General features: G+C 29.6%; 1 protein-coding gene across 3 annotated transcripts in view; it reads right to left on the bottom strand.

Moving 5' to 3' along the window:
* LOC139514291 (uncharacterized) overlaps window positions 1-16,534 on the bottom strand; it is a 50,896-nt gene that overhangs the window by 30,255 nt on the left and 4,107 nt on the right. For 2 of the 3 annotated variants that reach the window (XM_071303310.1, XM_071303311.1), the window contains exons 3-5: window positions 16,063-16,149; window positions 7,771-7,842; window positions 7,274-7,387 (exon numbers count right to left, since the gene is read on the bottom strand). The gene's annotated coding sequence lies outside the window, so the exon portion shown is untranslated. Of the gene's footprint in view, window positions 1-7,273; window positions 7,388-7,770; window positions 7,843-16,062; window positions 16,419-16,534 lie in introns of those variants that run through there. The other variant, XM_071303309.1, reaches the window with a different exon arrangement.

The raw sequence follows: 16,534 nt of genomic DNA, 5'->3' as shown, positions 1-16,534 counted from the left end.
ACGAAACTTTATAGTAAAGGTGGCATTGTTTTAGTCATAAGGGGAGTTCCTATGGACAATTGCCTGTTGAATTCATATAAAAAATTACAAATTGCGAGTTTAAATTTTTGCGATTATAACATGGTCACATTTTTCGCAATAATAAAACATCGCAATAATTTCTGAATTTACAGTATTAGATTCTCAAATTAATAAGCTGCTCAGACTGATCTTTTGATAATTAAACATCATATCTAATAGTTACTGCATTGCCAATTTTCAAATATTAGGTAACAAAACCATCTCTAAGCAATGTATTATATTGAGATTATTATTTCCATTTTCTTTCATATTGGGCAAAATATTGCATGGAAATGTCCTGCAGGTTATACTGGTCAATAATTTTGGCAGATTTCTTGAGGTTTCTACCATGTTTTATATAATATGCTGCATGTACTGGTGCTTATATGAAAATCACAATTACTGTAACTCTTCAGGACTGTCCATGTTGAATTTTGTATATTGTCCTTAATAAGTATGAAATACTTGCAACTGGACATTATGCAAGCTTTTATCAATGGAAGTTGATAAACATTTTAATTTTATCACAATATTTCTATTTTTTATTGACAGCAGCTCTTTTGGTTGTAATCTAGAATGAAGAAACTATCACTAAACCAATAATCCGGAATATCTGATTCCAAGTAGTCTCGGCATACCCTGAGATAAGATAGATATTAATATTTTCAATATCTACGTTTTATTTATTGTCCTACATAAATTAATCATCCTATTATATTTTTTAGGGTCATATGAATCTTATCTTTTAAAATGCCCATGCTTCATTAATTGTATAACATATAAATAATAATTTATGCATTACATATGTTTAAAGAGTAGTTAATTGGTATCTTTTAAATATTTACATAAAATAATCAGACCACTCACAAGTATTAAAGTTTTATTGATTATTAAAACTTAACATATCCAGGGTAATGGAATAAGTTTCTTTGGAATTTTGTTTTGTTTAGTTTAGTTTAGTTTATTAAAGAAAACTCAGCCGCAGAAGACTGCGTAACAGGAGCATATTATGCACAATATAGATCACAACATATTTCATAATACATACAGTATACATTTTTAAATTATACATCTTCAGAGATAAATCTTTGTTTATTGCAGTTTTAAATCAGACAAGCATCTTTTCTACCTTTTGAATAAAAATTGACAGCTTAGACAGCACATTATTATTACAATATTTAAGCATGCCCAGTACTTTTTTAACATTTGGATATTTTAAATAATATGGAGGTATGAACTTCCCCCTTAAATCTTTAACTTTATAATTGGTACATATACATATATAGTGGTACACATCCCCAAGACCAGCTTTACAAAGTGGACAAATTCTCTCGCGGTACATTTCTCCATCTTCCTGTTTTGAAAACAAAGAAAACAAAATGGTGTTTCATATATGCTTTCATATGTTACTGTTATTATTTTCAACCAATGCCTACAAGTTAAGGTGTATGATTGTATGTTTAAAGATGAATATGCTTGTACCTATGATAAATATCATTGATAGGATCCATCTCTGTGGGCTCTGCTGGGATTAATGTGTGATAAAAAAATGTATCTTTACCATAGGAAATGAGGTTGTTAACTGAAACAAAAGTTTCTGACCTTGAATTTTGACCTTGTAAGTTGTAGATAAATTATGACACATCCCTTGGCATTGGTTTATATACATTTCAAGTGTAAACTTTCAAATAAAACGGTTCTCAAGACATAAAGTGGACACAATCTTTACTGTAGGGTATTAGGTTGTCAACTGAAACCAAAGTTTCTGACCTTGACCTTTGACATAGGGATTTGTACATAAATTATGACACACCCTTTGGTGTTGGTTTATATACATGTCAAGTATAAATTTTGAAATAAAAACGGTTCTCAAGATATAGATTGGACCCAATCTTTACCATAGGACATTGGGTTGTCAAATGAAACCAAAGTTTCTGACCTTGACCTTTGACCTAGGAAGCTGTACATACATTATGACACAACCTCTGGTGTTGGTTAATAAACATGTCAAGTATAAACTTTAAAATCATAACGGTTCTCTAGATAAAGAGTGGATACAATTTGATACAGACTGACAGACAGACATAGACAGATAGAATGATCACTATAGGGTGTCCGCCATTCAGTGTGCCCTAATTAAGTATCTATGACTTTTTTATAAAGCAGTCTTCTCTATTAACCATAGGCTCACGACCCTGCTAGGAAAACATTTGTAGTGTCAGTCATTTTTTTCTAAAAAGAGGCTATACACAACCAATATCGAATTCAAAAATTGTATGACAGTCTGTCAGGCTAGCTAGTCAAACAGTTCACAAATCATTCATGTAGTCTGAATATACAAAAAGTTTGCATAAAGTCTGAGGCTAATGTTCTATTTTTAATCATACAACATTCATTACAATACTTACATTAAAAGAATTTATATGTAAGTTCTTAAATGAAACAACAATATAGCCTTTTTAAATATGCATTCAAATACTCCAGAATATACATTTTAAAAGTTGGTTATGCAAATTCTATACAAACATATATACAGAGACAAAATAGACTGATTATCATACAATTGGTATTAAACAGCTAAAACGATTGAAATAGGACTATACAAATAAAGTTTAATTACGTAGATATTGACAAACCTATCGAAAAGTAGAGAAAAGGCAATTAACTCCATTTTACATAATTAAAAATGCAATTAAGTGCATTATTTATATGTCTGCTGATAATTGCATGCACATATATAATTGGATTTTCAAAAGCAAATTCCAAACTTTTAACTATTCAGTATACAGGACTGTATCTATTATCACTTCAAAAAAAGAATAGGTAATTCAGTCACCTATAATGCATACTAAAGTAGTCTCAATATTTCAGTAAATTTGATGCTTACAATGTCAAAGGACTCTTTTGAGCATTTACAATTATAAAAATATTTTCATTCACAAATAACAATATTCGTTTCAAGTGTGTTTTAATTGAAATTTCACTCCACGTCATAAATTTGTTCCATTAATTGATTATGAATGAAAACATGGAAGTAAGAATTCGTATAATATAGATTAATGAATTATTAATACACCATGTTTTAAAATGATCTTAATGAAGTGCAATTTTTTGGAAACTTTTAGAATGTATATGAAACTGAAAACTAGATGCTTTAAAGGGCAATACTGGATCTATGTGCATCTTCAACTAAAAATAGATTGAAGTTATGGAATATATTTTTAGTCTACAATGTTTGAGACTAATAAACTATTTCTCATGACTAAAATCTCTTTGTTCATTTTGTGTAGGTAATCATTATTATTTTTAAAGTTATCTCCATAATAGATTACAAGATAAGAGGCAAAACATAATAATATTTTTAGTAAAACTCATAATTCAAGTGCAATAACTCCTATAAGAAATTGTTACAGTCAGACAAAAGGACAAGGTAGATTTCAAAATTTTATCCAATTTCTGCCTTGTCAGATTTTTTCTATGCATAGCCATTTTCCAAATAATCAACACAAGAGTGCACATGCTGAAATGTCTCAACTTCTTTACTAATCATTGATATTATGTTGATAGTCCTAAATATAAAGCTTTATTACAACTGACACATCAACTCAACATTAACAAAGAAAACTAAACATTGGTCAATGAACCATGAAAATGAGGTCAAGGTCAGATGAACCATGCCAGGCAGACATGTACAGCTGAATATTCTTCCATACAACAAATATAGTTGACCTATTGCTTATAAATTAAGAAAAAAAGACTAAAACACAAATACTTAACACTTAGCAATGAACTGTGAAAATGAGGTCAAGGTCAAATAAAACCTGTGCGATTGACATATATTGATAATAAAATATTTCCAAACACCAGATATAGTTTACCTATTGCATAAAGTATTTGAAAAATTGACAAAAACTCAAAAACTTAATTTTGACCACTGAACCATAAAAATGAGGTCAAGGTTAGATGATACCTGTCAGCCAGACATGTACACCTTACAATCATTCCATACACCAACTAAAGTAGACCTATTGCATATAGTTTAAGAAAAACAGAGCAAAACACAAAAACTTAACCCGAATATACTAGCCCTATTGCCTATAGTATCTGAGATATGGACTTGACCACCAAAACTTAACCTTGTACACTGATCCATGAAATGAGGTCGAGGTCAAGTCAAAACTGTCTGACGGACATGAGGACCCTGCAAAGTACACACATACTAAATATAGTTATCCTATTACTTACAAAAAGAGAGAATTTAACATTACACCACCGCCCCCCGATCACTATCCCTATGTCGAGCTTTCTGCAAAAAAGTCAACAAAAACTGGCATCTTACCACTTAGTTTCTTTAACAGACAGGGTCATTGTTTTTTTGGGGGTCTTATAGAGGAAACTAAGGAAAGAGATTTTTTTCAAAAAAGACAATGACAGAAAACAGAAAGCAGAAAATACTGTTCACATGGTCTGTAGTACGAAGAACATAATTATTTTTCACCATTCAAGAACACAAAAATCTAAACAAAATTTCATTAACCTAATATGTTTTCTTTTTCATTTCCAAACAATGATTAACTATATAAAAATTTCATTCAAATGCCAAGGAATACACTAAAGATATTTGTCTAATTGGTCAAGGTAACTACGGAGAAGTTATTATCAACACATTATTATAGATCTTTCATGACACGCTATAAAACGTCAGGTCAAAGAAAAACATTATTATATTAAATGGTATTAAATACAAGTCAATTTTTGTATTCCTCAAAGTCAATTCTATTCAAATTATTTATCACTAAGGTCATCAAGGTGAAATAAACAATATATAATTAAATGGGATACAAAACAAAATGGTTTATCTGGAGTGTGATCAGTTTATATGATCCAAATCAATAAAATCGTTAAATTAAATAAAATATATAATAAGAGTCAAGACATTAAACTTCTTAAACAAAATATGCTTAGTCAAAATTGGATTCATTAAAATAATTTATGGAATCTTTATTTACAAATATATGCTACACATTCAGTAATTTTGACTTGGATGAATTCCCTGCTTGAAGCTTATTCCCACTATCAACTTGGTGATCAATTTAGCATAACTTTTAGAATGAAAGCAGTTTCGAATAGAAATTGACCTTATGCATGTGTATACATATACATGCACAAGACTTTGATTGATATTGGAACAATCAATTGTGAAGGAAAAGACTCTAGATCAAAAGTTCTTTTTTTATAGGGTTCTAATAGCTATCCAATTCAATTTTTAAACTGTTACAGATTTTTTGCAGAGATTTTTTCAACACGAAATAAGTTGTAAGATGTAATTATAAGGTATTCAAATGTCAATTTTTATTTGATGCAGTTCATACATTAAGTTGTAACAATACTCTAACAATCCCTGTACTTTTGTTCGATGAAAATGTGTTTTTTTTTAATAAATAACCAAATGTTTTAAAAATTCAATAAAAAATTCATGGTTTCATTTTTGAAGAGGATAGCAAATAAAAGTTAAGTTTGTATTGTCCACATGTACTAAATTTTTTGTGACGTGAAAGGAAATAATGATTGTAATACATTTCTAATGAAATGAATGGAAGTTATGACTGATGTACATTTTGTAAGTCACGAACAAATATGCTTCATACTAACAATGTGTGGTCTGTGAATGCTTATACATCATAATGTAATTGCAGACAAACACATCCAGTTCTTATAATAAACATTTTAAATTTTGAATTTTACAAACATTGAAAATGTCAAATTAGACATCAATGCACCAAACAGTCTGGGGAGTAAAATAAGAGGGACTACACACTTCCATGCCTATAAGATTTGTTAGGTGAATTCAAAATACAATTTGGTAACATATTTAAGCAATTAGTATTGTAAAAGAGCAAAGGCACTAGGATAAGCACAGTAAAATAAAAAGAAAGTATAATCTTGTATTAATGAAATTTAATCTATTTTGAATAAAACTTAACATTTACTGAAATCAGTTGACTGTCCTACCTTACTTAAAAAGATTTAAAAATCAAATTCAAAATGACAATTCTTATTCTAAAATTTGCCCTTCTTTGATTTTTCTCCTTTCATCTCCCATGCTGAATTACGTATATATATATATAAATTATATATATGTATATAACATTGGATATAAGGCTTAATGACATCATCCTTGATTCATATTGTAAGAGTAAACAGTTGGACACTTTTACTTTTATTTTGCAACAGTGAATAATAATATATTGACTAAGAATTAAAAAAAGTAGTACAAGACTTAAAAACATGTAAAATTGTAAGGCCATTTTTCATGAAAAATTTACCTTAAAAGGTGCAAAAGTGTTTAACTTCTTAAAATCTTAAAATAACAGAAAACCCATTGTCTTGCCTTATTGAAATGTAAATATTTGATTCCATTTGGAAAATGTTCAAAAAATCACTTTGTGTTGCATTGGATGTCAGAAGTCATTACCAAATTAGTGAGGCTTTTCATGCACAAAGATATTGTGGTGTTGTCGAATATGTTGTGCATAAGTTTATTAAAATTTCTTAAATGGTGAATACAATTGACTTCATATTTATAATTTAGTTGTACAATTATTACATGTGACTAAATTTCTATTTTTAGTTTGAGTTCTCTTGAATGGTACAAACGCAACTGCCAAAATGAAAATGAAAGAGTTTTGTTTTAACTCTATATACATAAATGCAAATATATAATGATACTTATAATAGGTTAGCTATTATATCAAATACCTTAATTTATTCAGATTAAGGGGCACTTTTTTGTGGATTTTGTAGTCATAGTATGACAAAGTTGAAATTTTCTATAGGCTTGTAATTAGTACTATACATATACACTTTGTGTTGCATTGGATGTCAGAAGTCATTACCAAATTAGTGAGGCTTTTCATGCACAAAGATATTGTGGTGTTGTCGAATATGTTGTGCATAAGTTTATTAAAATTTCTTAAATGACTTCGGCAAACTTGTAAAATCATTTAATATCTAAAATTTCAACGTCTCCTCAATCCATAAAACTCTGGTACCCACTAAAATAAATGAATCCATAGATATCTATGTTTCAATATAAACTACAAACATTATAGACATAAATTAATTCCATGTGTTCCTAAGAACCTTATAGTTTTATAAAAAGGATAAATTTGAATTAATATTATTTTATAAATAAAATATATATTTGACTTACCATAGCTTTCCATATAGACCACAGACAACAAATTTTCTATTCTTCTTGTAATAACTTCTGTTTATTATTAGTCCCATTATTCCAAACTGCAGTAATTACTTTTTCTACCATTTTCTACAATACACAAAAGCCTCACACATATGAAAGGAGAAATTATTAAAAGTCCTTTTGTGCTTCATTGTTTGTCACTGATAAAAGTTAAAAAACTTAAGAAGAATCCTATACAATATAGGTATATTTACTGAGCTGTGGTCGACTCCATTTAACCAACTCGTCTAAATTCATTGTCTAACTAAAATTAAGCTGTAACCGAAAATAGGATTTTAAATTACTATTCAAGCAGAATATAGAAGCTTCCATATAGAAATTCGTACTGAATACTGATATTTATCGATAATGGTAACACGTCCATCATTATCTTCTTTAATAAAAACACAGTAGTGAAAAAAATAGGGGTATTTATCTCAGATTGAAGTAATATTTAAATTAATACCTACTTTCTATTGAAAGTGTACCCTTGAAATTGATATCGTTCTAGGTAGGAGCGGTCCTCTTCAAATATTTGGGTACTACAAGATAAAAATCACAAAAATCAAGTACTAATATATTATCAAAAAATTTCAACACATTTAATAAAATGACAGTTTAAAATTCTTTCACCAGTAGCACAATATATACACTGGTCTTTAACAGATAACGGCAAACCATTCAATAAATACCTATCTCAAATTACGCCCAAGGTCCCCATACACTTATAAAATATAATCTTTAAAAATGTTTTTCATAAGACATATATTTTAATATATTAATTGATCAATTGTGCTTTCATAATGTCCAGTGACAAATATTTCATACGTAATGGGGATGAGCAATTTGGACTGCCACTAGAAAAAGATATTTGTTGGATTGGGGAAAGAAATTGTTGCAAATGATCTTCAACATTCAGTTGGTATGGCATAATGGAAACACAGGTCTTAAATGTAAGGCTCCCTCCTTTCTGACAGATTATGTTAGTGAACAAAATCAAACAACCCCTTCCCCCCAATATTTCTATACCTTGTTCTAGTTAACCTTTGAAAGATATTTTAGTATTTAAAAATGTATTACCATTTACAAACTACTTTTTCAAAATCTGATAAACTTTTCAAATTGTACATACCGGTAAACAATATTTCAATTGATATTTTATAGTGTGTCTTTCTATGTTAGGGTGAAGGTTGGTGCCTGTTAAAACCTTTAAACGCGCTGCTTTTGTATGTACCTGTTCTAATCTAAGAACCTGTTGTTCAGTGGTTGTTGTTTGTTGATGTGGTTCATAAGTTGTTCTCGTTTCTAGGTTTTTATTTAGATTAGCCAGCTGATTTTCTTGTTTGAAAGATTTTGCACTGTTCAATTTTGGGGCCCTTTATAGCTTGCTGTTTGGTGTGTGAGCCAAGGCTCGCTGTTGAAGTCCTTACTTTGACCAGTACTGGTTTACTTTTACAAATTGTGACTTGGGTGGAGAGTTGTCTCATTGGCATTTATATCATATTTGTTCATATATATAAACAATATTTCAATTAAAGACTCCTGGAAGCCGAAGACCTCTTACAAAACAAACGTCTTCCTTAGTCTTCTGTTTGATAATTTCTGTGTGGTATAAAACACTAATACAACATCTCAGTGATGTCAAAAGAAATTTCACCAACAATCACTCATGTTATGTTTGATTATTTGATGATGGATGCTTAAAGTTCAGTGGCAAATATAACATTCATAACATTCATATTTAGGACCAAAACAAAGTCAAAGTAATAGGAAGATAAGATATGCCGCTTATTATGTCCAGACCAAAAGGCTGATCGAGCCAGAGTTAAGTAAATTGTATCAAGATTTACTTCAAACAGTTTATTTGTACTTTTTAACAGGGTTTTATTGGCTGCAAGAGCTTGAGCATCATCAATTCAAAATGATCAGACAAAATTATATTCATCTATATTTCATTCAAATAGTAAGATGATGTGTCTAAAAGATAAATTGATTAATTGTTGGTGTTTAACACAACTTTCAGCACATTTGGCTACATATTCACAGCAGCCAGTTTTTATTTGTGAAGGAATAAAGTAATTGGAAAGAGATAAAAAGCCAGTCTTGAAAGAAATGTGAGAAAATTAATGTTGTCTAAAATGATTATAATTGGTGAAATACCATTTAAATAGTACATAAAAATTAGGAGCTGTCATATGATTGCCCGAGATCAAATGATGAAGATTATTAAAAGCTGGTTTGACAGATCTAAAACAAAGGAAGCAAACAAGACTACTGCTAACTCTATATGCCCCGTCCACTTATACTTGGAAAAATACTAATTATATTGATGAGAAATATATGAGCATTTCTTTTCTTTATCATCTTTATTGAAATTAATATATCTATTGTTTGCCATTATATAGAATTAAATAACAATTTACATAAAAAGTTTCAAGTGCTCTGTCAATGAAAAAAATGTTATTTTTCTGTTTAAAAAAAAAAAAGAGCACTGCATGTTCAATATGAAACATCTTATTTCTATAATACTGCTCATACAAGTATTATAATCAGCCATTATATATTATAGAAAAGTGAACTAGATTGGCTTTTACTGAACTGCAGGATATTGTTCTCTATAGAATAGTAATTTATCACGGGCATTCTACCCGGTACCATGAGGATCAATGTTTAATCATTAAAAAACTATCTTGAATAATGATTTTTCAATATTAAAAAAGTTTCTACGTTAGTGAAAATTGCTATTTGATAGGAAATTGATAGCGGTCCAGCTTCACATCATCCTACACACAAATATTAACATTACAATTAACACAATGGCAGATCTATTGATATTTTTAAACAAACAGGTTTTAAACAAAAAAGGCTCCGACAATATCTTAATTTTAAGCTTGTTCAAATTAACTGGTCATCATTATTCAACTTAATGCAACATAAATGGTTCACACTTAAAATGTTGTTTTGTTGTTTAACATCTAACACAAAGTGTGATTCAACTGGTTTCAAATATTTCATGATAAAATCCTTTTTCAATTGACAGAATCCTAAGCAAACTAGGAAGAGTATAATATGTTTTTTGTTTTGATTTTTTTTCGTGACTGAAAAGACATTCTATAATATAATGCTCATTTAAACTTTCTAGCTTTATTATACTTATCCTTACAACCTTATAATTTCAAAGCAGTAAATTTGATGTCTGTAACAAACTTGACAATCAAGCAAACATTAAAAATATGCTGTTGCTGTTTATTTTAGGGTATATCCTACACCAACATTTCACTGTTCAATTTAAAAAAAACATTGTACAAGTCCATGAAAGATCCCCCTTTTTTTCGACACTCACACAGACAAAAACATAGTACAAATTAAAAAGTTCATTCTAAGGCCAAAACCATGATACACAGTTTGTAAAGAACCATATCATTATATTTCATAAGAGATCATCTATGCAAAAATGGCCTTATTACTTTATACAAAATATAAAGATATGAATATGAATAATTAGAATCAAGAATATGAATAGAATATACCTTTGATATGAAAGTTTCAATAAGATTCTTCTGAATGCTAAGTTCATAATTTAATCAATATGACTTTTAGGAGAAATGAAAAAAAGAAAAGTTTGTAAAGGACTGGCAATGAATACAGTGAATACCCTTAGCAATATTAGCTACTTTATCCCTTTGAGCTTAATAGTGACCAAATAAAATTATTTCAGTCAAAACCTATAAAAAAATAAATAATTTCATAAATCGTTTAAAATTTCGTGGTAAAATGGGAAAAATCAACTCCTTTTCAGTTTACATGATAATTGTCCAGACAAAAGTACTTAAGCCAAGTGCAAACAAAAATTTTGATAAATGTTGACTATCTAAAGAGTTTTGACCGATGAACAAGATAACTCAGTTACAGCACAGCAGTGGTTGTCAGATTGTTAACTTTATATAGATTTCCACTTATGTCCTTAATGTATTGTGACCAAGATTATTTCAAAGGTTTTCAAATATTTTAACCCACTCAATTGTTGTTGTGAATTTTTATTCACAGGGAACATGAAATCACCCCAAATTTTTCTAGGGGTTTGTGTAGCTCAGTCTTTAGTGTTCTGCTGTTGTGTTTTGTGTACTTATGTACGTTTGTCTGTTGATTTTTTTTTCTTTTATAGCCTTAGTGTTGTCAGTTGTTCTTTTTTCACTTATAAGTTTGAATTTCTTTCTGGTATCTTTCACCTCTCTTTTAAGGATGTATTCTTTTGACATTTCAGTCTCGTTCAGTCTCATTGAAATCTCGTTCTGGAATTATTTCCAAAACATGTGATATAAGTGGAAAATAGCAATGTATTTGATAATTATCATAATCAAACTTAACTTTCTGAAAGAATTGTGTATTTTCATTTAGTAGTTTTTGAGTAATGAAATTTTCAAATTTTATTACTAATCAAGTCAGTCTTTTTTAGTAAAATTTTGAGAAAAATGGGTGAGGGGTGCAAAAATGACTTTACCAGAAACATAAACATCCCATATAACTTTTTTTTTCAAATTTCATAGATATGTATTTTTTTCAATCATTTATAACAAGGAAGTTGAAAAAATATGCATTTTGTTCTTTAAACAGAGAAAAATCACAAATTTACCAAATTGACAAAATGGTAAATTAGACACGAAAAAGCATAAAATATGATAAAGCTTTCTTATATTAACACCTACCTATAGTTTTTTGGAGTTGAATTTATTGATTGGTCCCCTCCATCTTTATTGAGAGTATGAAAAAAAGTTTAATTGTGGAACTGTGATTTTTTTCACCATAAAAGCCCCAAAATGAGTAAAAATTGATGAAAAATGGAAAAATCATCAAAATTGGGTACATTCAGAGGGCCGTATCCAAAAAAGAAGCACACCACCATATGATTTTTTCTTCACCAATTATCTTTTTACAGTCATATAAACCCAAAATCAGGTTTAGAAAAAAGTTTAATTCTAGAAATTTTTGGCTCCTCAGAGGTGTACATCCTTGAGAGTTTTGGTGTTTCATTTTTTTCAAAAGTACTTATTTTTTTTCAAATGCTTATATAGTATTTACAGTTCTCTAAATCTTTTTAACATCAGTTGTTATCAAATCTGCTGGTTCGCACTAATATCTCTATTGGCAAAATACCACAATTGTGTCAATTCTATGCAAAATTTTAATGGTTAAAACTTTGGACCAACTCTGGTTATTCAAGATTTTTTTTGTATGTATATTAAAATATGCTATGAACAACTCCAAAAATAATTTAATAAATGAGCTGTTAACAAAAGAATGATTAAAGTAGAAGCAAGAAAATAAACTTAAAAAAGACTTTCATAGTTTGACTCATTTCAAAGAACAGACAGTTTAATTGCCAATTTCACCTGTTGATTTTACACTAACTTGGTTTGTGCAAATGTAATAAATATTGCAATGGTAATTTATTACTTGCAATGGTAATTTATTACAACAGAAACTGCATAAAAACTCGAATTAAATAATCTGTTTTTTTGTTATCAAATCGTCAATTTAATATTTATTTTCTACAAAAACTGAGATTCATGCAAAATATTATTGGTATAGACATGATAAATTTTCTCAAACAGAAATGAATAAATTCAAAATTCAACTAAAACAAGAAATGATTGTAACACTTATTAAGATATAAGAACATATTCAAAATACAGGGGGTAGAGATGACACTTTGGGACTAACCCTGTATAATATTCAAATCATATTGCCATGACAAATCAGAAAATATATTTGGTTAAGGGGTGAGGATTGTAACCATTTACAAGATATAAGAACATATTTAAATGATAGGGGTGGAGATGACCCCTTGGGACTAACTCTAAATATAGTTCCAATTATCTTGGTATGACAAACAGGAATATTTATGGTGTAAGGGGTAGCAATTATGACCATTTACATGATATTCAAGCATTCTCAGACATTTTCAATTCTTTAGATTCTCCAATTTTTTAAGACTTTTTTGTAAATTAAAAAAATGCTCAAGGCCATATGTTCCCATGTGTCTATCAGTAACTGTTCTGAAGTTATAATCATTTGCAAATAAAATAAAATAGGGTTCTATGGTAAACCCTCCCTATTTTGCCAAATTTCCTTGTAAAAGGCATATTTTAAAAAAAATTGTAAGGGTTCCGCGGAACCCAGTGTCTCGCCTACTTTTGCTGTTAATGGCAGCTAGGCTCAACAATAATAAGGGAAAAAAATCAATAAAAATATTCCTCTTGCTACTATCTTCTGATTGTAAGAAGCTTCTGTCTAAGTTTGGTAAAAATCCAGGATAGTTTATGAATCTAATAAATGTTTTAAAAACTTTAACTGCAGACTGTATGTAATGTTAACTTGATGAAACCATGTCTTGCTTTTTCAACTAAAGTCGAAGGCTCGACAAAAATCATAATAATGAACATGTGTACTATGTTTCATGTTGATTTAACCTCAACTTCATGGAAAATTACCTTAAACAACAAGAGTGCATTGACGCTGAAATGTCTAGCTTTCTTTAATAACCATTGATTTTATGTTGATAGTCCTAAATATAAAGTTTTACTTCAACTATCACATAAAACTTAACATGATCAAAGAAAATGAGGTCAAGGTCAGATGAGAAATACATGCACACCTTACCATCAATCTATGCATTAAATATAGTTGACCTTTTGCTTATAGTATCTAAGAAACAAACTTAACCATGAAAAACTTAACATTGACCAATCAACCCCCAAAATGAGGTCAAGGTCAGATGATACCTGCGGCCACACAGACATTTACAGCTTACAATACTTCCATACAACAACTTTAGTTGACCTTTTGCTTATAGTTTCAGAAAAACAGACCAAAACACAAAAAACTTAACACTGAGCAATGAACTGTGAAAATGAGATATAGGTCAAATAAAACCTTCTGAGGCTGACATGTACATCATAAAATATTTCCATACACCAAATATAGTTGACTTATTGCATATATTGTTAGACAAAAGACCAAAAATCAAAAACTTAACTTTGACAAAAAATGAAAATGAGGTCAAGGTCAGATGACACCTGCCTGCTACACATGAACAGCTTACAATCATTCCATACATCAAATACAGTACACTATTGCATACAGTATAAGAAAAAAAGACCAAAACACAAAAAACCTAACTATAACCACTGAACCATGAAAATGAGGACAAGGTCAGATGACACCTGCCATTTGAAGATGTACACCTTACAATCCATCCATACACCAAATATACTTTACTTTGTTCACTGATCCATGAAATGAGGTTGAGGTCAAGTGAAAACTGTATGACAGGCATGAGGACCTTGCAAGTTGCGCACATACCAAATATAGTTATCCTATTACTTATAATAAGAGAGAAATTAACATTACAAATAATCTTAACTTTTTTCAAGTAGTCATTGAACCATGAGGTCAAGGACAGTGGACATGTGACTGACAGAAATTTTGTAACATAAGCCATGATAAGGCATCTATATTCAAAGTATGAAGCATCCAGGTCTTCCGCCTTCTAAAATATAACGCTTTTAAGAAGTTAGTTAACACTGCCACCGATGGATCACAGACTATGTCAAGCTTTCTGGAACTAAAGTCGCAGGCTCGACAAAAACTTAAACTTATGACTTCCTTAAACGAAAACCTTAACCTGATTAATGAACTATAAAATCCTAAAGGAGTAGAATCATGTATTAAGTCAACTATTTTTAAAGATGAGAAGTGATATGTTAGAGAAAGTAAAACTTGATGATTTGTGAAGTTTTTCTTTCAAAGCTATGCCAGTTTTCCTCTAATTAGGTTCAAAATATAGATTTTTTGGATAGTTTACAAATCTTCTGGATTTCAACCACAATTAGGTTTGGGTTACATTTAAGGCAGTCAGAAAAACTCAATATTTAAGTAAGATAGTAATAAACCAAGGGTTCTAAGTGGTGAAGTTGAAGTCATCATTTTGAAAATTTGTGTTTGTGTTGGGCTTCATACTGCCCAGTCATAATTTTTTCTGTGTTGTGTTTCGTAGACTACGGATGGAAGAGGATCTGCTTACCCTTCGGAGCACCTGAGATCAACTCTTGTTTGTGTTGGGGTTCATACTGCCCAGTCATAAGTTTTTCTGTGTTTTGTAGACTGTTGTTTGTCATTTTTTGCCATGCCTGTAAGTCTTAGACTAATGAGTTTAACTATCTATTTGGTATCCTCTATCTATTTTATTGCTATTTTTGGACACAGCTGCCATGTTTAAATTTCACTTTAACCATTATTACCCAAGTTTGTTTTAACTGTTCATAAAAACATATCTGTGAAGTTAGATACCATTCATTTGTAAGGTTCTCTCAAGAGATATTTAAAACATTTGAAACAGACAGAATGGTATCAGCTTTGCTCATTGTTGAAGGCCATAAAGCAACCTATAGTTGTTAATTTCTGTGTCATATAGTCTTTTCTGGAGAGTTGTTTCGTTGAGTCATATCACATCTTCCATTTAATATATAGAAACACACTTGCCAATGAAGACAAAATATCACAAGGATGTGTAGTGAAAATTGTTCTAGATTATTGTTTTTAATAAAATAGAAATATACTTTAATAAAACATGTTAACTTTAAATGAGGATAAATTTATTTTTTTAAATTGAAGATCTTTCAATACTACACAAGATTGAGATTGTTTCCTAAACACATTAATATAATAACCGTATAATGAGAGAGAAAAGAAAAAATTCCTACCTTTTCTGTACTGCTTAGGTTAATTCCTTGACAAGATTTCTGCTTGTCAAAACATTCTAGTACCTCCATACATTCTTATATTTCTCCCTGTTGGTATATACAATATCACCACTTTATCATATTTGGTTTTCAATTATTGATAAAACAATCAAATACTCAACGAATACCAAGCCTAGTGCAAATCTATGAACAAACAGATTCCGCTTTTGTTGACTTACAAATGGTTTACGACTGATTTAATTAAATATTTGTAAAAATATCAACGGGTGTAAAATGGAAAAAAATATCTTTCAGAAACAATATTACTGTAACAAGATTAGAAATGTTAAAGATTTAAAACTCAACGACCACCAATTGGTTAGGATTCAAGTTTGATATGATTTAATGAATAGAATATGTTAATACAGGTATCTATGTTCAAAATTTAACTCTGTTGGACAGAAAAGCCCTTTTTCAATTGGAAATTATATAT

The sequence above is a fragment of the Mytilus edulis genome, chromosome 3, assembly GCF_963676685.1.
Source record: "Mytilus edulis chromosome 3, xbMytEdul2.2, whole genome shotgun sequence".
Lineage (NCBI taxonomy): Eukaryota > Metazoa > Mollusca > Bivalvia > Mytilida > Mytilidae > Mytilus > Mytilus edulis.
The sequence above is the reverse complement of the archived record's forward strand: the minus strand, read 5'-3'. Positions and strand labels throughout refer to the sequence as shown.